The sequence below is a fragment of the Dipodomys ordii genome, unplaced genomic scaffold (assembly GCF_000151885.1).
Source record: "Dipodomys ordii isolate 6190 unplaced genomic scaffold, Dord_2.0 Scaffold10, whole genome shotgun sequence".
NCBI lineage: Eukaryota > Metazoa > Chordata > Mammalia > Rodentia > Heteromyidae > Dipodomys > Dipodomys ordii.
This window is the reverse complement of record NW_012267226.1, coordinates 9,494,677-9,518,922: the sequence shown is the minus strand read 5'-3', so window position 1 is coordinate 9,518,922 and position 24,246 is coordinate 9,494,677.

The window sequence follows — 24,246 nt, the reverse complement described above, 5'->3', positions numbered from 1 at the left end:
CGCAGATCCCTGGCCATGCTGAGGCTTTCGCTTTTCAGCTGTTGTATCTTGTCTGGCTCTTTGTCAACCACAAATCTTCTTCTGGGGATACAGGTAAACACCATTTTTATGGCTGTGCTGATATACCCTGGGTCTGTTAAGGCAACAGGAAAACTATCTCCTATTGAGAGTTCTTATTCTTATTATCGAAGTTGCTTCATTTTCCCTGCATTTTGAACATGGGTAGTATACTATGTTAAATCCTAATCATCAATCAAGGCCCTTGTCCTGTAGACATACAAATGTATGCACACCCACACACATGCACAAGCAGACGTGTTGTCATAGCTCATTCCTCTTACGGACAAGACGCAGAGTGAGTGAGCTAGCAGATGGGCACCCTGGAGGTTCTGAGTCATGTCACTCCCTATCAGCCCTCTCCAAAGATCTTGGCAGGCTGTGGGAGGGGCTGCTGATGAGATGGGTGGGCTGGATACATTTCCAGCTGGAGCAAAACCTTTCTCTCTCTGAGGGATGGAGACGCCTCATCAGCTGCTCTGGAGATGCTAGGCTAAGATGGAATCCAGGTGTAAGCATTAGCTGCCTTCCTTCTCTCTCTCTCTCTCTCCCCTCTCCCTTTTGGATTCCAGTGAATCATCATTTGAATACTGATATCAAGAAGCAAATCTGAGGCATTTTTACCTACCAAGAGTGGAGCCAAGAATCCTGACTGTATTTTGAATAAAACCACAACAACTTTCATGTATTCCTTTTCATTGTAGATCAACTAAATGGCCAATGGATTCTTTATTGGTAAATAGTTATGGTGCTCTGTCATCTTTGTGTCAGGCAGTGTGATGAGGGCTAACGTACATATCTGTATTCCCATTTTTCAAATGAAGAGACCAATGTTCAGAGAGGTGCCTACTAAGGTCTCTCTTAGTCTAGAAAATACCCACTTCAGGAATCAAAGTCCATCTTCTAGTGCTTGCTTACTGGGCTCTTGTTTTCCAATGTTAACTGGGCTTAACCCATGTGGGTATCAGGTAAGGAGAAGCCAGGAAAAGGGAGCGTGCAGGGGTTTTCTCCTCAGCCTGCGGGTAAACCACCGAGGCAGTGGGCCAGAAGGACCCGTGACTGTCTGTGATGTATGGGAGAGGACAGCGTGGTGCCGAGTGTGCCATGAAGAATTAATCTCAAGGAGAGGCTATTGAGCTCCAGAGACTTAACATCAGTGCCGAGAGATCAAAGATATGATATCTCTGGCAGCGTGTTTTATCAGAAGTGATCAAAGCAAAACAAAAGGGTTTATTTCAGTGCCCAGTTGACTCTGGGCACAAAGGAAGCCGTCACGGTATGGGTACTGCCAACACTGCCTGAACTTTTGTTCATCTTACACCTCACTGTTGTCTGTCCATACATAAATACACTCGAAGGCCTATCGGCTCACCCCTGCTTGCCCGCAAGCTGGCTGACATCCCATTTTCTTCTGAGTGTGCTCAATAGCTTTTCTGCCTTCCTGGGCTGTCTCTTTGTATGTGTCGCCTGTGTTTGGAGGAAGACAGGTTGATATGGCACCTTGCTTCTCTCTGCCTGGGTTGCTCCTGTCCAGCCCTCACTGAAGGGCTGCTACTGTAGTGGGGGTGGTCGCTGTTTGTGCCCTGGTCCAGCCTGGTACACAGGCATGACCCAGGATAACAGACAACATGGCAAGAAGTTGGTTCACCTGGCTGAGTGCTGTGTCAGTGTCAGTAACTGTCACCCTTTTTCGGTGGCAAAAGTTTTCAAGTACAATCCTAATCCGTGCACAGTTTCCAATAAATACTTGTGGACTGAATTACAAGCAAATATGTAAAGAATAGAGATGCTCTGATTGCAATGGGGAGGGGCCTAGAGACCCTCCCTCCATCCCTTCTTCCCTTCTTAGCCCTCATATCTTAGAGTAGGGGTTCCTTTCTATGACCCCTACCCAGAGTTCTGTTGCACCTGTTTGACAATCACAGTTAGGAGACTCTCTTAAGTTTATTAAAGCTCTGATATTCAGGCAGAGAAGAGAACCATTACGTATCAAACCCATTATAGATCTATGAACCCTGTCTGACATGCGTTCTAGAACTTTCTCTCAGGCTTTTCCTTGTGTTTCTTCTGAGGCTTCTCTGGGGCTATCATGTTTAGCTTCACGAAACAGTCTGGAGTTCTCAAGTTGTTTCTATACAAGTGGCCGCAGCCCACCTTTCCAGCCCTTTCTCCCTTCCTCCTCACTTCCTATCTCCTAACAAAATTTCTGAACAGGTACACCCTTGTGCTTTGGCTTTTTGCTGTTCGTTGTGCTATTTCCTGACTATGTCTTTTCTAGAAAACTTCCACTCATCCTTCACAATTTGGCTTAGATAACCTTTCCTGAAAGGTTTTACCTGCCATTCACCTAGGGCCCCCAACTGCATCTTTTCTTGAAATGTCTTGTCCTCTGGGAAGTACCTCCATCACAGATCTCAGCACACTCCACCCAGGATAACTTAGACATGTGAAACTTCTTTATCAGGTGAAGAGCTCCTTAAAGGCAGAGACTTAGCTCTGCATTCCTACAGATCTTGACGCATACCAATGATGCCATGCATGTTTGCCAAATAACAGAGAAAAATAGCAAAGGCACATGCACATTTGGGCATTTCCTCAGAAGAGGCAGCTCCTGGGCTAGCTCCTGTCGAGAGACAGGGCTGGACATTCATTCTCTACGTCTAGCAGTCTAGTGTCCCACCCACTGTAGGCTAGGTTCCTGTCCATACCTCCCATGGTCTCTGGGAAAATCTTCTCCACCAGAAATGGCTTTGTGGTTGGCTTCAAGCTGAGGAAAATGAGCTTACAGATCTTCAATTTAAATGAACAAATAAATAGACTTGGCCTAAATCTGTAGGACTTAGGGTACATGAAAGTCAGGAGGCCTGAAGGCTGAGAACTGCTCAGCTCCCTGCAATGTTCTGACCTGACCAGGCTGGCATTTCCTTTTCTGTTGCTCTCCCTTAAGGACTCTGAATATCCCTTCCTGAGCGAGCTGTGTTTCATTGCTCCTCCTCCTTCTAATATCCGTCTGCTTCACCAAGTAGAGAATCTGATTTTCTTCCCCAGGAAAATCAGATTTGACTTAGCTCTATCCATTTTACCAATTGCTTCTGAAACATGAACTGTCTCATGAGGATCAAAGGGCTAAACCAGAACCTTCTTAATCAGAGGTAGCCTCAGGGATGTACCTATGCTGGGGTGACCTGGGGGGGAAAGCTTTCTGGGTATGAAGCCCTGGGTCCCCCAAATTCCAGTGATAAGGGGATAGGAGCGAAGGGTTTGAAGTGGGGCCACCTGACTTGTGAGCATTGCTCCTCTATTTCCCATTCCCAGCTCTGCAAGAAACAGGACATTACTACCCAGGCTCCTCCAAGCACACCCTACAGTGTGTCAAAGGTCATTGGGATGCAACAGGCATGTCAGAGAGCTGAGAGAGGTTACAATTTGGATGAGGCATCCTTGGCAGAGGTTTGCTCTCTAGTTGGTGCTCCTCTTATTAGAGGTGAGCATTGCTGGAGGATGTAGGTACCTTTGAAGGTGATTGCATCCCTAGCTCTTTCCTGTCCCTTTCTACCTGCTTCCGGGCTGCCATGAGGTGAGCAACTCTGTTGCCCTGCACCCTTCTGCCACAATCTATCTATTGCTTCACCACAGGCCCAGAAACAGTGGGGATCAGCAACCATGGATTGATACCTCTGAATTCATGAGCCACATATGAATCTTGTCTTCTTTAAATTGTTTCTCTCATGAATTTTTGCTTTGTTTTTTTTTTCAGTAATGATGTCTGGCTGGGCACATCTAGGTGACGTTGCTGCATGACCCTGCCACAAGTGGACAGGGTGATGTCCAGATCCACAGAATGACCACGACTAATGGAGGCAAAGGGTTTAGAGAAACTCTCAATAGCCTTGGAGGAGTTATGTGAGAGTGAAGCCTTTGTGGTTCACTACCTGCAAAGGAGGACGATCCCTACTTCAGGGACTCATGTTTTCCAACCAAATACTACACATACCTTTACTGGGCATACATGCACATATCTCATTCGTACCCTGCATTTGTGGGTGCCTTTCCTCAGTAGAAGACAGGATTTAGATGGTGGAACTGTATGTGCATGCTCTGGTTTGTTCTTAGTGCTAATAAGTACCCCCATGGAGCTAGTGTATCTGCTCATCCCTTGCTGCCCACAGCCATTGGTTTCTAGGCTGGAGCAGTGTTCACTTAGGATGTGTCAGAACCTGGACAATGTTGACTCTTTGCTTAGGGAGGGAGAGAGAGGTAAGAAAAATGCTGAGTGCTCATCAATGAAAGAAAGCAGGAAACATTTCCAGTAAGTAACTAGGTTCCCTGGGACCCACGGGCCCTGTTGCTCTCTGTGTTGATTCCATGGCCTGGCATCCATCCTGTACTCATCTGGACAGGGTAGGCCGGCAGTGCCTTCATAGAATTCCTTTCCTCCTTGGGGTCACTGCTCCATTCACCTGGTGATTTTAGACTCTGAGGCTCGAGGATGGGGAAGAGTAGGCTGGACAGGCCAATGGATTGTCTAGGTTGTTGAAGAGCCATTGGAGGAACCTAAAAAAGTCTAAACACCATGTGGCAGGCCAACACAGTAAAGGCTGAGTCTTTCCCCCTGATTGCTAGCATCACGACTGCCTTCTTAGCCAACTTGATCCCTGTCTGAGCAAAAAGATGCTAAGCAGATCAAATAGAGAGGAGAAGAAAGGAAGGGCTGACTAGGCTGACTAGACTGTGAATAAATCTTTCTTGGGAAACAGACTTCCAAGAAACATAAGAAGTCTGCTGTAGCACAATAGCTATGTGCAGCTGATCATATAAAATAATTCAATAATTTATTGAATGAACGCCAGGAAATGGAAACAAGAGGGTTTTTTGTTGCTGTTTTTGTTTCCTTTTCCTTTTGTCTCATTTTTTTCATTTATCTGTCTTTGGGAGAGAAAGGGGGGGCCATAGAAATAGTGGGACAAAGGGTGAACAAATGCAGCAGGGATACTCACTAAATGCTATGCTGAAAATGAACTATACAACTTGTGGATGGGAATGGGAGGGAAAAACTGAGAGAGTGAGAGAAGGGGTAACGTTATTCAAAAGAAAATGAAATCATCTGATTTATATAACTGCAACCCTCTGTACAGCACCTTTACAATAACAATACAAAATGCATAAAAAGAATTCTGCTTTAATCACACATCTCTATTAGCAAAGAGATTGTGTGATAAAGCATGGAGAGAAAGAGAGAGAGAGGAGAAGAAAGAGAAAATATAGCGGTCTTAGGTGCAGCTCAGTGATAGAATGCTTGCCCAGCATGTGCAAGGCTCTGGTTTCATTCCCAGCAAAGCCAAAACAAATAGGAAGTGTCAGCAAGGGTCCTTTTAGGGACATAACCCAGGAGAGATGGGATGTTGAAAATTCTGACATTTCTGCCTGATCAGCCACAGCCAGAGGCTCACAGATCCACAGAAGGGAATCCGTGGGTCTATAGGTGCTTGCTCATGATGGCAGGGAGTTATTGACTCTACAGGGCTGGGAGATCATCCTTGCAAACTGAGGCTGACACCAGAGGCAGGAGAGAGTTTCCTGGCATCTTGTTGCTGGAGCATACAGACCAGGCTGGCAGGGAGCCCACAGACATGGACACTCGTGGGACCCAGGGCATTCACGTCCTTGAGGAAGAGAAATGCTGGCCACCCATGCCCCAGAGTATGCTACTGATATTCTAGCTTGGAAGGCCATGCCAGCCAGAGGATAAATGAAGAGAGACCTGAATTCATGGGGCATTGCTAACCCCCGACTTACAGCACATTCAAACTGACTGGTACTAAAACAACAACAACAAAGCTTTCCAAGCCTCTCATATTCATAAGCTGACCTGCCCATAAACCATTTCTTATAAGTATCCCAGGCATTTTTCTGCCCTTCCAGACCTTGACGGTTTTGTAACATTTAGGAAGCTTCTAGAAACTCGTGTGTTGTCATCTTTCTGGGATTCCTTCCTTCTCCTGGTTTTGACTCTTGTCTCAATGTCCTTCCTCCCTGAGAGGTTGCAATGCTGATGTCCAGGGTTTCCCTCCTTATCTTCTTTTCCACTCAGGCCAGCCCTCTAGAGGATGGTCCCAGTATTTGCAGACTCTTACTCTCATCTGTTTCTCCATCTGGCCTTTTGCTCTGACCTGCAAATTGGTGAGACTCTCCTCTCTGCAGGCCCCAAGTGTGACTCTCTAAACATTCAAGTCCTTTGTCCTGCTGGCCTAGTTGATCCATTATTCCTGCTGCCAGCAGCATTCTCTAGCTGTTCATGGGAGGTTAGGGCCTCCTGGCCTCCACCCTCTCCCTATAAGTACCAGTCAGTCTGGAGTTACTCTCAGCTTGACTCCTGCACCTGTCTTCCATCTGTTCTCATCTCCATATCTCTGCTCACTCCAGAGTTGCAGAGTTGCTTAGACTAGGGATTCTAGGCAGGGTGATTTTCCCCTCAGGGCACAATGGCAATGTCCAGAGACATTTTTGGTTGTCACACCTGAGTGATGGCTCCTGTCAAGTGGGTAGAGGCTAGCCAGGATGCTGTGGGATGCCACACAATGCACAGAGGAGCACCTCCTCAATGACCAGGCATAAAACAGGGCAAAGTGCTCAATAGAGGAACTTCAGCTAACAATTTGCAGTATCTTCCCAACTGGTCTATCTCTGATGCCTCTCTAAGCCATGGGAGTATTCTTACCTTATAAACAAATCAGTCTACATTCCTCCATTTCCCAGCTTCTTAGCATAGTTTGCCAAACTCAGGTATTGAGACCTCTGTTTATTTCCCCAACTCCACCTCCATTTCTCCCCCAACTCTATGCTCCACAAGACGAGGTGATTGGCAGTTCCCTGAGCAAATCATACTCTTGAATGCCTCTTGGTCTTTTCACAGGTTATAAATGTGCCTCTCCCATTGCCTGACCCATCATGTCCATGGTTAATCCTCTAAGATTCAGACCTCCTCTTGTGTAAAGGTGTCTTTTGTCTTCTCCTTCTGTTCCTTCCATGACAAACTAATTCTTTCCCTGTCTACTCATGGTTCTGCAATCTTTGCAAGGTCACAGGTGTATTTTATTTATCTTTGCAAACCCAGGGCTCAACAAAGGAGATAGAAAGCAGATTTAGAGGTCTTAGCAAAGTTTGCATATGTGGTTGCTGGAAGGACCAGGATTGGCCTTTAGACCTTCAGCCTTGCAAACTAGGCTTTCTTTTGCCAGATCTGGTGGCTCTAGGAGGCTATGTTGGAGTCCTAAGCTACTTGACCCTCTAGCTCTCCATTAGCAGAGAACAAGAAGCCCATCATGCTTGGCTGTTGTAGTCTCCCTAAGTGCTTCCATTTATGCACAAGTTGAAAGACAAGAGCTGGACCCCCAAGCATATGCCAGATCAAAAGCAGAGAACAAAAAGGATTGTGAGAGAAAGAAGCTGGAAACAGTAGCTACTTTGATGCAGGCAACTCTTTGAGGAAGAACTGAGGATGGGGGCCCCCAGCAGCGAGGAGAAGGAGCTGCCAGAGGTGAATAAAATCATGGAAGGAAGGGGGCCTGCTAGCTGCTCCACTGGTTTCCAGTGAAGGCAGCCATGGGGAGTGAGGGTCGAATTAATCTCCTGTCCTTGCTGCCCTGCCTCGGGCCTTTACAATCTGCTCTATTAGGAGTTTGAGGATTCCTACAGGAATGAGAGTCTGAGCTGAGATTTGCAAGGGAGGATAAGTTATGGTGAGGAATAATAATAATTAATAGCGACGTATTAGCCATGCAATGATCTCATAGTTTATAATGGTTTATAATAATATCATATTTACTAAATAATGGCTTTGAACCCAGGAATGTAAGAATATCCAAATCCTGCCTCCTCATGAACAGCTCCTCATGAGCCCTTCCCCCCCCCTCCCCGACTCCCACTTGCCAAGGAGACAAAATGATGCTTTATGGTTAACCTAGTTTATGCTCACATTGACAGAGTTCAAATCTATAGAGCTCTTGGGGTATCTGGCCTAGGTGACATTTTCTACTAAGCAAGTCAGGAGTAAATAGCTTTATAATAATGGCTGACTCAGCCCACCTGCTAGCCCAGGAAGACTATAGCAGAGACAGAGAGACACATTCCTGGCCTAGATTGACCTGGGCAGTCCAGTCTAACCAGTACCATCTCTGGGCTGGTGCCATCTGGGGGCACATAGAGAACAGGGAAAAGGGACCTGCTTAACTAGGTGACCTTTCAATGCTGGGTGGAAATTTGGTCCTAGGAGAGTCTTGAGATCTAATCCTGAGAGCTTCAGGGCAGAAAAGCCGCAATGAAAGTTGCTTGTCTTACCAGAAAACCAAGCAAATCAGAGGCAGCAGGAGGTGGACCTTGCATTAAAGGAGAGTACTCCAGAGCTGGGCACTGGTGGCTCACACCTGTAATCTTAGCTACTCAGGAGGCTGACATCTGAGGATTGTGTTTTGAAGCCAGCCTGGGTAAGAAAGTCCTTGAGTCTCTGATCTCCAATGACCCACCAGAAAACTAGAAGTGGCATTGTGTCTCAAGTGGTAGAGCACTAACCTTGAGTAGAAAAGCTTGAGGACAGAGCCCAGGCTCTGAGTTCAAGTCCCATGACTGGGAAAAAGAAAAAAAGTAAAAGGAGAAAAGTACTCCAGGGTGGGATTTTAGACCTCAGTGAAGTCCCAGAATATGTGAGTGACTTTGGGTGTAACTCAGCAGTGAAGGAGGATTTGGTCCCGTGATAACTACTGAGCCAATGAGTGAGTCCTCAGCTCTGGAAGAGTCTAGAGGCACATTGAAGTAAGAGCAAAAACTTTCTAATGCCAATGTATCATTTCCAGTGTCAAGACTAGTTCTAGTATCCAGGCGCTGGTGGCTCACTCCTGGAAGCCTAGCTACTCAGGAGGCTGAAATCTGAGAATCACAGTTTGAAGCCAGTGCAGGCAGGAAAGTCTATAAGACTCTTGTCTCCAAGGGAGGAAGAGGGAAGAATGCAGGCAGGAATTCATTGTATATACCACAGAATTGAGAAATATAAGGGAAAGGGAGGGTCAAAGGAGTGAAGATGTTGAAGGGAAAACACAAATCAAGATACACTGTATATATACATAACTTGCTTTGTCAAAAGGCAAAACACATAACCTAATACCTAACCTAAACATTAAGAAAAGTGAGGGGAGAAGGGAGTGGGGAGGGATGGGTGAGAATGTTGAAAGAGGTGACATTGATCAAGAGGACTGTATTCATAAACTGCTTTGGTGAATGGCAACACCTTTGTACAATTACTTAACGATTAAAAGACAAGAACTAATTAAAAAACACCAACAAGCTGGAAGAGGAGCTGCAGTTCAAGTGGTAGAGCATTAGCCTTGGGCACAAAAAGCTCAGGGACAGTGTACAGGCCCTGAATTCAAGCCCTAGGACACTCTATCCCCCAAAACACACTCACACATACACACACACACACACACACAGAGTCATATACACATTCACTGCAGGCTGAACTTTTCAGAACATTTAAGGCACAATTGGAAAGTATTTTAGAGCTGGTGACAGCTCACAGGAGCCATGCATACAGTAGACTCCCTGACTTACTGGGCCATGCACACAGTTGGAGTTCATTAGGTACCTAAGCAAAGGAGGAGGCCCACAGTCAAGGCAAGGCACCTTCTCTGAAGGTCCTTGATCTGAAAGAAAGCTACATCCTAAGCTCAGACGGTTTCTTCACTTTTCCCGGTCCCTGGAAAAGGTTGCATCTGCTGGGAAGATCAAACCAGTGCACATCTTTGGAAAGATCTGGAATCTTTCCTTATCCCTCGGAGCTGTCACTCTCAGTAAAAACTATCATTGATATTCAGCTATTATACTTCCATAATCATTAATATTCTTAAAAGGCTCTTGGAAACACATTTATACAAGGCTACATGATCAGTTCCTGCATTGACTTTCAATTTAAATAACCGTTTTAGCCAGGGTTTTGATGTGCTGTTTACTTTAATTACTGTTCTGCCCCTATCTGTGTCTTGACACAATGTCATTTAATATTTGATAAATTTTCCCTTAGCCCTTTCCTCACCTCCCTTCTCTGATATGTGCGATTCTAAGGGGCTGCTTATACATTTTTTTTTTAAACTTGCACTTTTAACTTTTCTGAGGCATACTGGAAATAAGATGTGGCATGTCTCTGGAGTCTCTCCTCCCTGTGATAATGGGAGGGAATAAATAAACCAGCAGACAGCTGCTCTACCAAGCTGGCACAAGGATGTCACAGTGTTGTGGCTCTGCCCAGAAGGAGAGGGAAGGGGGGAGGGGATTCAGAGTCAAGCCATTGACTTCAGATGAGGACAGATCCAGCCTAGAAGAAACCAAGCCGGCTTCTCCAGGCTTGGTGTAGTGGCATGGGCGTCACCCAGGATCTCTGCCCTAGGACTGGGCAGCCAGCATCTGCAACTTAACTTGGCCCTAACATGACTTGCATAGCCAATGAAGTTGGAGAAGCAGTACCCAGAAGGGAATCAACTAGTGGATGTAAGATAAACAGGTTGTCTGCTTATTCCTAAACATCCAGGTTTCCATGGCATAAGGAAATAAATAAATACACAAGTAAGTAAATAAATAAATGGTAGGCATCCGTGGCTTATGCTTGTAATCCTAATTACTCAGGAGGCTGAGATCTGAGGATCACAAGTCCAAGCCAGCCTGGACAGGCAGAAAAGTCTGAGAGACTTTTCCAATTGGAGAATTAGTCTTCAATTAATCATTAAAAAAAAGCTCCAAACAAACCAAACAAAAACTGGAAGTGACCATGTGGCTGAAATGGTAGATTTCCAGCCTTCAGGGGAAAAGCTAGCCAATCGCAATAGTCTCTGAGTTCAAACCCCAGTACAGGCACAAAAATAAAACAAAATAAAAGTAGACTGGGTTCTACCCATTGCTAGGTGTGTCCTCTGGTGAGTCTCTTTGTGAAGTATTGTGTTGTGTTGCTGTGAAGACTGGATGTGACAGAATGTAGTAAAGAAGATATTGAGTAGGCGTGGTGAAACAGCAGCTCTGCTTGAATGAGACACAGAGGACAATGGGTAGGGAAGGAAATAACATCAAACTGAAGAACAAGTCCTGAGTAGCATCACTGAGGCCCTAGAGCAAGAGACCCAAGGGATACCAACCAAGAAGAGAGAAAGAGAATGCTTCCGCCGGCCCTGTCTCCAGCCTCCTCCACCTGCATTTTGTTGACACTTAATATAGAAACTAGGCCTGTAACTGGTAATGGATCAATACTTCCACTGAAGAATAAAACCTCTCCAGGGGCAGGCCAGTGCAGGGATGTGATCTTAGTAATGTGCATTGGGGAGTTCTGGCTTATTGCAGAAGGTAGCTTTAGAGGTAAACAGGCAGCTGTCAGGCTCTGGCAAATGAGAAACAAGAGAAGTAGAAATCGAAGCCTGTAACTCAGGTTTAAGGACAGATATTATTTCCTTGTCTCTTTCTGTACAAACCAAAGTCAATTGTCCTTTTGGCAGAACCAAACCCAGAAGAAGGTGTGAGGAACAACAACAAAAAATCCATCTAAAATTTCCTCTCCTGTTTCGCCTCCCTTCTCCTATCTGACACTTACCATGGGTAACAGATGTGTGGATAATCTTAATTGGCCAAAGTACAGGGAATCATTCTTCATATGAAGGTGTAAAATAATTACCCATGTATTTACGGGTGCTGACCTTCCCAGCTTTGGCAATTTGGCAGGTGCTGAGTTAGTCTATCAGTCAGCTCTACATTTATCTGTCTTTAATTAGCCTTGATTTTAGCCTAAGAGCTTTTATAAAACTGCCTGGGTGAGGGGCTGGGAAGGTGGCTCAGTGGTAGAGCACTTGCCTTGCATGCCTGAGGCCCTGGGTTCGATTCCTCAGCACCACATAAGCAAAAAGAAAAAAGCCAGAAGTGGCACTGTGGCTCAAGTAGTAGAGTGCTAGCCTTGAACTGAAGAGCTGAGGGACAGCGCCCAGGCCCAGAGTTCAGGCCCCACGACCGGACCCCAAAAAAAAAAAAAAAAAGAAACCGCCTGGCTGAGTGCTCAGCACAAAGTAGTTGTTTCATACATTTCTTCATTTCTTTCTGTGGGCAACGATTGTTGTTGGCTACCTTGCCTTGGTGTGGATTTGGGCTTGAGGGATTGTGAGGAAGGAGAGAGAGAGCAGATGGTCTGGTTTTCTTTCATTCCTCGTCAGAGCAATAACAGTACCATATATGGGGCAATATACTATGTGCCAGAAGTTTTATACCCATTTTCTCACTCGATTCTTCAATCAGCCCTGTGCATGAGGCATTATCATCTCTGTTCTTTGGATAAGCAAAGTGAGGCTCCGAGAGATGAAACAATTTGACCAGTCATCCAAAGGCTTAAAATGTAAATGCCAAAGTTGGAATTTGAGCTGGCATTCACAGGTTTTTTTTTTTCTTGTGGCATCTCAACCCAAGCTTTTTTGAGTGCACGTATCACGTTCCAACTAAGACTCTGAGATCTGCGAGGTTCCTTGAGGATCATGTAGGTCCCTGGTTCTCAACTGGGGGTTCTTCTGTCCCCATGTGGGGCATGTGATATTTAGTTGTCATAGCTCGGCAGAGAATTAGGAGCTTCTGCTTCTGTCATCAGGTGGGTGGAGACCAGGGGGATGATCCATATACTCTGATACTACCAAGTATCCTACTATGTGTGGGCGGGTCCCACACCAGTCAGTGGCACTCAGGTAGAGAAACCCTGGTCTAAACCAATTGGTTGGGTCTACAGATGAGAAAGCCCAGCTGGAGCAAGGGTCAAACTTGCTCCATTAGGCAGAGGTGGACTGGAGATCATTCCATACTCCTTTCCTAGCTTTCTAGCACCTTGAGAGAAAGGTCACTCAAAGGGTGACCCTCACCAGATGGTGTAGAAAGACACTGTCCAGTTGTCCTGGATCTCATCAAAAAGCATCATCCTTGTGAGATGTAGGTTTTAAGAGGGGAAGGGGACTGGCTAAAGTTTTCTCAGATAGGAGCTAGCCCAAGTTGCTCTCTGGTAGTTGCGTAAGGCAGATTCAGGGGAATCCTGAGAAGTGTTTGCTCAGCACCTTGGCTGAGGCCTAGGCCTGAGGAATGGCCCCAGGGGTACATCTTCAGGGTAATGTGTGAGCTGGCTGCTGGCTTCCTAGTTCCAAAGCAGAGCGTAGGCACCAGCTGCAGTGAGCAGAGTGAGGGCAGGACTGGAACAGCTGGCCATCTGGCTCCCATCTCACACAGTCCAGAGGGCCCAGAGAAGGGAGTGAAGATTTTGAGTCTGCATCACAGGTGGGTGGAAGTCTCCCTCAGTCTCTGTTTCCTTCTGGTACAATGATAAGGGTAACAAACACTGGTAGGTAGAAAGATCTGCTCACTGTGAATACAACCTAATGCCCACACATGGGACTCGTCAATGTATATTAGTTTCGTCACCATCTCATACTCTGCCAGTGTGTGAGGACAATTTTAGACATGAGGAGCTTAGAGGACACTTCTGTACACACGGCGTTGGTCCAGGCTGGAAGTTTTCCTGGAACTGTTGGCTCTCCATTGTCCATGGATTTAGCATCCATGGATTTGCCCAATTTATTAAAGCAAAAAAGAGATGATGTCTGTACTGAACTCGTGCAGGATTCTTTCTTCCCTCATCATTCTTCCCTAAGTAATACAACACCACAACTATCGATAACACATTGCATTGTGATAGACAAGACAGGGAATCTAGAGGTGATTTAAAATAATTGGGAGGATGTTCAGAGGTGGTATGCAAATAAGGCACTGTTTATATAAGAGACTTGAACATCCTCAGATTTTGGTATTTCTACAGGGAGAACCAATCCTTGTGGATAATGAGAGCAGACTCCACCCTAAGTCTGAACTATTCAAAAGCAGCAGACAATCCCAGGAACAAACCTAGTGTCTTTCACAGGAGAAAGGCCTCCAACAGCTTCCCTTTGTCCACATTCTACTTTCTATGACCCTCCAAGCAGGGGAGCTCACTTGAGCCCTCATCATTCCTAGACCTCCTGTAAGCTACAGGTTGGAAGTAGGCTTCATGGAGGATGCCTGGCTGGGTACCATCTTTGTACCCTGCCTGTGCCTTGGTGGATAACCAATGTCAAAGAAGGGCCATATTTGATGCTGCCTTTACACCGAGTGTTAGTGGAGTCCTTTAGTATTCAGGCTGAGTTTCTCATCTTTTTCTAAGAGAGCAACATTGTGGTTCAATATTTGCTGGGTGGTAATTAATAGCACTTAATCTGTAAATCTGGAACTTGTTTCGCATCTGTTAAGAAATGTAGCCACCCCATTTTTGGCTCAGCATTCTTTTACCCTTCCCAGAAACATGTTTTCCTATTTTAGTTCTAGCAGGTCTTGGGAACAGAAGGCTGAAAACACTGAGAGAATGGTTCATTGCTGCAGTTACTAGAAAAAAAATGTTTTTGAAAAAAAGAAGAGAAACAAATTTCCACTCTATGCTCAGGCCAGATCTGGTATCAGACAAGAAACTCCTCATCCTGGGGGATTCTGGTTTCCCTTTCTTCCAATCAAGGCCATAAACAAAGCATCTTGTATACCGGGCACTGGTAGCTCATGCCTATAATCCTAGCTACTCAAGAGGCTACCTAAGGATCATGGTTCGAAGCCAGCCTAAACAAAAAAGTCTAGGAAACTCTAATCTCCAATTAACCACCAGAAACCAGAAGTGGAGCTGTAGTTCAAAGTGGTAGAGGACTAGCCTTGAGCAAAAGTGCCCAGGGACAGCACCTAGGCCCAGAATTCAAGCAAGAAACAAGAAACAAAACAAAACAAAAAAAAAAAAACCATCAGCAATTTGGTGTTCTTTTCTGAGCACCTACTATTAAATGGTTAAATGGCTCTGAAGTCGTATTGAGGGTGTTGGTTGGTGTGCAGGTAGCCCATGCTCATAAGAACCTATTCATGGGCTTCTTGCCTGGCTGAGCTGCTCTCTATGATAAATATTAGTATCTTCTAGGGCAAACAGCTTTTAAAGGTGTGCATAATATTCATCAGGAGAGCCAGCCTACAATGAATACTCTCTGCTACCTGGGTCAAGAGCAGCAGCCACCTACAGTGGGAATGCAGACAACACTTGGAGTCGGGCAATGTGCATCTGATTTTTAAAAACCTCAGGGAGTTTTGGGCCAGCAAATAAAATGTGTTCCATTTTGCCAGAGCTGAGGGGATTGGACAAGAAGGAGCACTTAGACTTTTGACAGTGTACTTTGATCAGTTTGACGGGTTTAATATTATAGAAATATTTCATTGTTTCAGCAGAGAGGAGGAAATCTAATCATCCATCCAGCAGAATTCTAGATTTGCCGTGATTTCGCTAGAGGGGCGGTGAGAGGCAGAGGGCAGAGAAAGGAAGATAGAGAATACTGATTGGAAAAAAATCAAGCTTTACTTGTGATAATTTGGCCCATTAGTTCAAATAGTGTATATCCCCACCTTTCCTCCTATTTTTTTTGTTTTATTTAAGTCATTTCTCTATCGTGAAGATATTATTTTTTTAAAGTGGCATCTAATTATGTTTTCTCTCCACATTCATTTTGAGCAGGTAATGAAGGCTACAGTGGGGAAGCTCGGCTGTGATTAATGGAAGCAAATGCAGATGGGCTGAATGGAAGCACCAGTGTAAAAGATGGTTTTATAAATAGGATTGAAAGAAATTAAAGTGCTGTATTGCTAAACTCAGTGGAGATGGTATTCATTCTCCCTTGCTGTACTGGTCTGGACCATGTCTGGAAGACAGTCTAGACACAGGAGGCCATTATGGGAAGTTCTCAACTCACAGCATGCTCTTCATATTTGCTATTTATTCCTAGGGGCAAAGCTTTGCTCTCTCCCAGCATCCTCTTTTATCTAGTAAGATTCTGTATATGAAGGTCTTGTAGAGACACTTGATGTGTTGATGGAAAAGGAGGAGGGAAGGGCTGGGTACATGCAGCATAAAAATGGATCAAAAGAAACACTCTGATTTGCTGTGTGTGTGTGTGTGTGTGTGTGTGTGTGTGTGTGTGTGCGCTCGCGCGTGCGTGTGTGCATGTCCTGGCACATAAACTCAGGACCTGGGTGCTGTTACTGAGCTCTTTTGCTCAAGGCTAGTGCTCTATCACTTGAGCCACAGCTCCACTTCTAGTATTTTTTAATGCTTCATTGGAGATAAGAGTCTCACAAATGTCTTTGCTGGCTTCAAACCATGGAGCCTCTAATCTCTCAGCCTCCTGAGTTGCTTGGATTACAGGCGTGAGACACTGGCACCTGGCAGATATGCCCCTTTGTTACTGAGAGTGAGAAGAACACTGGCTAGGGGAGTAAAGGGAGTAAAGGGAGTAAAGGGAGATCAGGCTTCTTGGGAGGAGATTCACAAAACAGAAAATGTATAGTAAGTGGCAAGACAGTGCTTACTTTGGGGCTGTAGGAGAGCAGGTGAAATGGCAGTCCTGGATACCTTTTCACTCTGAGGAATTTATTTTCCACAGGACTTGAATGGAAAACCACCTCCACCTCTTCTTGAAAGTAAGAGAAGACAATGGATCAAGGGCAGTGGGATCTTCTATGCACAGGCATTTTGTCGCTTTATCATTTCACTGAGCTGTGCACATCTCTCCATCCCCCTACCCTCTGGAGCACAGATCCAAGTTCTAGTCCAGATCACTACAATGCCACACACCCATCGTACACATATGCAGACAAATGCTAAGATGTGGGCAATTTACGTGATAGAATCTTTGTGATGTCTTTCATTCTTTTAATTAGCACTGCTATGTGCATGTTAGCCAATCCATCTGTGAATGTCCACAGAGCAAGCACCAGGACTCAGTTCTGAGGGCTCTCATATTTGAGAGAAGCAAGACACAGAGCCCTACATTTCAGGCATCCTCCCCTAGTGTGCCATGGGTCGCAAGAGATGCTTAATTTTATCACCCAGAGTTTAACAAATACATCACATATCCTCAAAGAGAACATGAAAGAGTCTAGGACTGGGGCCATAGGTGAATGGGACTCTTTAGCCCATAGCATTTAGGAGTCTGGTAGGGAGACAGAGTTAAAAGGAACACTCAGCTGTTGATCCTAAAAATCCCCAAAGGGAGAGATCCTTGCAGTGTGGAGTGGGGGAGCAACTAAGATGGGGAGATTTTTTTTTACTATCTCATGGAGATTGTAAATTAGTAGGGCCCAGTATACTCTAGAGTTGCTTCCCAGGCCATTTGAACACAGCTGACATTGAGGACCCATCAAGGCCCTGGGAGGATCCCAAATAAAGAAAGAGAAGCTTAGGAAAATAAAGTGACTCACGCAGCACTGTTTGGCAGGGTTATGAGGGGGAGAATGAGACTCCATTCCCTTGTTCTTTCCATTACCCCTAACTGCCATCAATTAGTACTTGGCTGGCAGAGAACCTCATGGGTCTGGGGACAGCAGGGGGTGAACGGAGGACACTCTGGGCTAAGAAGGGAGAGCGATTAAGAACACATGTGAAGCTCTATTTACACCAAGCTTTAAATTGAACTTCCCATTTTCCAGCTTCAGCTTCCAGAATGCAACCTTAATCTAGTTCATTTGCATAAGCTTTAAAATAAGCCTTTAGAACAAATGTAAATGGATCTTCAAAGAACAATATTATGATGGGTTCAGTGTAAATGACTCAAAAACATATGGACGGCATTTCTTGAGGATTTCCCAGAGTTTCTTGCTGTCTGTCTAGGTGCATGGGAGCTTTATTACCAATGTAAATTGGGGGGAGGGGTTATGTGGGGGAGTACTCATGAAAAGTTAACACATTCTGACCAACCTTTGGTTCTGACTTATTTTCCTGCCTCAGTGAGCTGGATTGATATAATAAGGAATAGATAGTGTGCAACACAACAGTCTCTATCATTCTGTTAGGGGCAAAGCAGACATCCCAAGTCACAGAACACGTAACACAAACAGCAGAACTAAAAGCAGCCCGAGATTGCTCACAAAACTCTTTTTCACTATGGGGAGGAAAGAAACTGAGGTTCAGGGAGGTCAAATGATTTTCAAGGTCACGTAGCCAGTACAGAGTTGAACTGCAACCTCAACCCTACAGATGTCTAATTCCAAATCTTATTTTTCTTTCTAACACATTGCCAAGCTGCTAAGAAATCAACAGACACTAGTTTTTCGAGGCAGGCAGGCAAACGCAGCTTCGGGGAGAAGTTAGGCAGCTAGAACTTTTATTGATCAACAGCTTTTGGCAAGTCACTGATGTGCTGGTTGCTGGGCAACATGGCTGCTCTCTGAAGAGGCAGGAAGGAGATCCCAAAGATGATAGATCTGCATTAAGCAAAACCCAATAACAAGGCAGTTTCAGGTCAAAGACATGGTTTTCTGTGGTATGGAGTTTCTAGGTCAGCTGCCCAGAGGCTGTCCCCCTGTTCAGCTTATCTGAGATGAGGCCATCGTAAAGACCTCCTCAGAGAGAGGAGTCAAGAAAACCAATTTAAGATTCCCATAGCCAGGGCAGATGAAGATATGGCTTGTTTTCTGCCCAGAGTTAGTAACCGTTTCTTATCTTACAGCTAGGCTGAGAAATCAGAATTGTTTAAAAAGCCCGAGGTAGTGAGATGACTTGGGTGCTCTGCTAACCTTAGCCAAGTCACTCGATTATGGCCGCCTTAGTGTCTGTTAGGCAGTACCAGAGATTTGAATTTAAGGCCTCGTGCTTGCTCACACTGGTAGCGCACCCATGCTTCCAGCCCTATTTGCCCTTGTTTTTATGCCAGTGTTGGGGCTAGAACTCTGGGCCTGGGCGCTGTCTCTGGGCTTCTTTAGCTTAAGGCTAGCACTCTACAACTTGAGCCACAGTGCCACTTCTGGATTTTTTATTTTTCTGTCATTAATTGGAGATGAGTCTCTCCGACTCAACTACCTGGGCTAGTTTGGAACCACAATCCTCAGAACTTAGTCTCCTGAGTAGCTAGGATTAAAGGCATGAACCGCCGGGGCTGGCCTCCTGCCCTATTTTCATTGGCTATTTTTAGGATGGGGTGTACTTCCTATCTGGGAGCATCCTTGACCCTTGATCTGCCTTGCTCCCATTGTCCCTGGAATCACAGGCATGCATCACTGCATCTGGATGCCCTATATGGAACTTCCTGCCCAAACTGACCTGAACCAGGATTTTCCTATTGTCTAGCTTTTTAAGTAGCTAGGATTACAGCCATGAGACATCGGTGCCTGCCACTGTGTCCTCAGTTTCTCTATTCATAGAATGGATAGGATTAGATTAGTTCTGTCGGGTTGATCTGTGGACAGGTACTGGCTGATTATGCAAAAATCACCCCGGATGTCTGTTACCATAGAGACCTTCAGGCCCTCATTCCACCAATTCTCATTTAGAAGATTTGCATGACACCCAACAATAATTGTCTTCCTTCCCTCACATTGAGGAGATGTGGTAGAGTCTGAGTTCGGTGCTAGAATCTAAAACTATGTATCCATGCTACATGCAAACCACTCTGTAAGGCAATTAGGGAAGACACCTGTTTAAGGAAAGATTCTTTCCTGATGAACGATAGTGTAATATTGTGTTCGCCTGAGATCTCATCAAAATCAGATATGAATCCTTTGCTCTTCCTTTTAGTAGATGTGTGTCCTTATTTAAGCCATTCACCTAACTTCTCTGATCTCATCTGTACTATGGGGCTGTAATTATGGTGCCTATTTCACCAGTTGATGGTGATGATGATTACAAGAGATGATCTTAGCACAGTTCCAGGAGAACAGCCAAAGATCACCAACAGCAAACACATACAAGGACTAATGGGATTTTCAGGAATGGATGTGGTATGCACAGGAGCCTGTGTGCATGGGCATGTGCTATTCCTCAGGGCAAATTCAGCAATGGCAATGTTGACTTCTCCACTTCTGTTTGGCTTCACTAGGAAAGGACACAAGGGGGAAGTGACATCGGTAATGAGTAGGATTTTGATAAGTAGAAACGGAGAGGGGCAGGAAAGATTCCAGGAAATGGAGAACGAGCCCAAAGACCAAGGACTCAGGGAGGCAGAGTGGTGCTTGGGGAAGTGGTAAATAGGATGTTTATGAAGACCTGGACAGCTAGCCTTTGGGGAAAGAGCACTGAGTGTCAGGCTAACAAGCCTGGGCTTTATCTTCGATCAAGGGACACAACTAGCTATTAGCTTCTCATCTGAAACATGCCACCTGTTTTTCAGGAGAGTTAGTGTTTGTATTTGTTGAATGTATAACTAAGGTATTGAGAAGGAAAAGAAAGTAGCCCTTTTGGAAATTCCTTCTGGGGGTGGTGTGCAGAGCAATGGCAAGGTGGATGGGAGAAGGGCCAGAGGCCTGGAGATCACAGCTCTTGTCCTATTCCAGATGTGAACGATAAGCTGCTGGACTGGAGAGGTGCCAGCGGACTAGAGCAGAGGGAAAGAGATTCAAGATTCATTTCTGTGGAAGCAACCCCATTTCAGAGGGAGTGATATGGAAAGAGAAAATAGAGACCTCCGTTTTCAAAGTGAATGTTTGGAAAAATATAGAGAAGGCCCATCATCAGGAAAGAGAAAAGCAAAGTCTCAGGGCCTTTCTCGGCCTTTCAGTCTAGCTAGGACTCCTTTTTCTACACCCCATGGTGCTGACCATGAGCTGGTGGACAGCCAGCACCTGAAGAACATCAGCCATTTTTTTTTTTTACCTGTTGGGACCAGGTAAAGTTGGCACTCCACGTGGCTGGGAAAGGCCTGGGAAAGAGAGAGAGCTGGGAAAGAGAGAGGAAAAAGCTAGGAAAGAGCTAGAAAAGAGCATAGAGCGCAACATCAGCCATTTGTATGCAGTTGTTCCCACTTACGCACAGGGATCAAATTCCAGCACCCACAGTAGATGCCTGAAACTGTAGCTCGTTTTGAACCTATGTTTACCCTGACACACACTTAGGATAAAGCATAGTTTAAAAATTAGGCATGAGTTTAATATCAATAATGAATAGCAAGGTAATTCAAATAACAAATGGCAATAAAATTATGAATTGTTTATTTCTGGAATATTCCACTTAGGATTTTCAGACCAGCTAACCATGAGGGACTTCTGTATGCGGACCCACAGGTAAGTGGGAGGCAGGGGGATGGGTGTATCATTAGGTATACTACTCATGCCAAATCTTGATCATGTGTACAGATAGGTGTTGCACCTGTCAAGTGGCTGACTAAAATGGTCATCTAAAATGGTGTATTCCCCTGAGCAGACTAGAGTTGGAAAACAGGTTTTCTGAGAAAGGATTAACTACAGATTGAGGCTTGCTAGGTTGGAGGTGATGGAGACCATCTGCATAAAAATTGTCCATATTCTGGACTACAGGCCCAACTTTGACAAGGAGATCTATCTCGGTGGACAACTTCCTTTCCAGGCCCCTGGCCTGGCCCTTGAGGGGATTCCTCCAATTAGGCCTGTAAGCCCAAACTCCCATATACTGGTTTCTCCATCAGAGAGTCTTTGAATTTGAGCAGTATTTGAGCAGAATTTGAGCTATATTCCTGTGATAACAATTGCCTCCTTTGCCTAAAGAAAAATACAGTTTTACAGATGCAGTCTCATAGATGAAGTAATACAATAGCAATGCAAAAGGCAAAAAAGAAAAAAAAAGTCTAAACAAATTTCCTAGCTCATTAAAAACAGTGGTTTACATTAGGGCATTTGAAAAAAAAAAGACAATATGGGGATTTTACATTGTGACCCCATGAGTGGAAATGAGTAAAGTCAGATTGAAATGAGAGTAGGGGAAGTAAGAAAGAAAGAACTCAAAAGAAAAAGCCAGGTGCTGGTGGCTCACGCCTGTAATCCTAACTATTCAGGAGGCTGGGTTCTGAGGATCTTGGTTCAAAGCCAGCCTGGGCAGAAAAGTCCTCAGGACTTTTATCTCCAGTGAACTTCCAAAGAACAAGAACAACAACAAAAAGCTAACTGGCTGCAGTACTCCGAACACTTGATAATGCCATTCTTTATCAATTTCCCAAATACCTGCAATGAGCATAAACGGATAAGAGCTGGGTGCCTGGTGGCTCACGCCTGTAATAGTACATACTCAGGAGGCTGAGATCTGAGGTTCATGGTTCGAAGCCAGCTCAGGCAGGAAAGTCCAAGAGACTCTTAACTCCAATTAATCACAGAAAAAGCCAGAAGTAGTGCTGGGGCTCAAGTGGTAGAGTGCTAGCCTTGAGCAAAAGGAGCTCAGGGGCAGCACGTAGGCCCAAGGCCCAGAGTTCCATCCCCAGGACTGGGGCAGGTAAGGATAGGGTTGGGGGAGGAGGGGGGGGAGAGGCAGGTCAAAAACAGGGATCAAGTAAAGAAGATAAACAGTACTTAGATTGTTTAAAGTGCTCTAACTACTGAGCTTTCTCTGGCTATGGTTTGGATGCAGTGTGTCCCTCAAAGTTTCATGTGTTGGAGACCTGGTCCACGGAGTGCTGCTACTAAGAAGTAGTGGGGCTTTTAAGAGGCGGAGCCTAACATAGAGTCTATATATCACTGGGCATGCTTATAATCCCTTATAAGGATTAAATAGTTCTTACAGGAACTCTGAGGTTATTCTTGAGAGAGAGTGCCTTCAAAAGTGTGAGCCTAATTCCTCTTTACACTGTGGCTTCCAGTCTCCCCATGTGGTCTCTCCCATTGGGTGTACCCCCTGCCATATTACAGCAAAAAGCAGGTCCCCACCAAAGCCAGGGCCATGCTGTTTGAACTTATTTTCTTTCTCCTGATTTGTGAGCTAAACAAACTTCTCATCTTTATATAGTCCCTAGCATCAAGTACCTCATTATAGTAACAAAATGGACTGATAACAGAAAAGTCCATCACTTTGGAGTCTAAAGCCTGAGCTTAGGCCATATCTCCTTGCTTGACATAGTTCTATATTTCACAACTCTATAGTTTGCAGTTCTATTTTTCCTCTAGGGGAAAGGGCTTTTTCAAGTGAAAGTTCCAGAGGCTGTGTCTGGTGTTGGGTGTGGACCTTTGTAGGTGTCCCAATTTTATTCCCCAAAGGGACACCACATAGGCTTTTTGCTTGGAGCTAGAGGCTGTCCTACCGTTCCTGAAGGCTTATTTCCTTTCATTTCTTCTTGCCACTCATGTCTTTCACTTTCCTTCCTACTAATCTAGTCATTCTTTGGTATGTTATGCTCTTCTTCACTTGTTTTGCTTTCGTTTTTGAGACCAGGTCTTACTAGGCAGCCCAGGATAGCCTTGAAATCCTGACCCTCCTGCCTCAATCTCCCTTGCACCATTAGTCACAGCTTCGTTGTTAGGTTTCTTTGCAGACTTATATTCTATCCTCTCAAATGCTGACAATCCCAGAAATCAGGTTCACAGAACTTTCCTTAATTTTGTCTCCATTCTCTATTCCCCTTCACCTATTTAGCAATTTTTAAAGGAACTCATGTGTGCCAGACAGGACGTGGAGCATTTGGGGGATCCGAACACATCCTTAACCCAAGTCAGCCCGCAATTTAATAGAGAAACAGGTGTAGAAAGCAAACCCTAGTCACTGCAGTCCAGATTTCACTGTGTTTTGGAACTACAGAGAGGTGAAAGGAAGCAACCTTAGGTGGTGTTTCCAGATTCCCTTAATGGAGGAGGTGGCAATAAACCCAGAGCCCGAAATTCACATCCCCAGCCGTGATAGCCCCCATCTTCTACGTTATATATTCCAGTTTCAAATGATTACTCGATGTTTCTACTACCCTGTGCTACAGTTACATCACACTCAGAACTTTTAAACCTAACCTTTCCCTCTTCACTCAAACCCTCACCATTGATATCACCAGGTGCCTGATGACCCAAGCTGGACATCCCAGAATGAGCTTGGATCCCTCTGTCCTTCCCTCACCCAACCATATCCTGATGATTACATCTCCACACAGTTCTGTCTGCATCCCTACAAGTAACGAATTCAGGACTTTTTTTTTCTGCTTTCTTTTTCTTTTTGTCTTTTTTTTTATTGTAAAGATACTATACAGAGGGTTACAGTTACATTAGCAAGGTAATGAGTACTCTTCCTCTTGAACATTGTTACCCCCTCCATTGTTTTCCCCCTACCATTCCTTCCCTCCCTCCCTTCCCCGAGGTTCTTTTTTTTTTTTT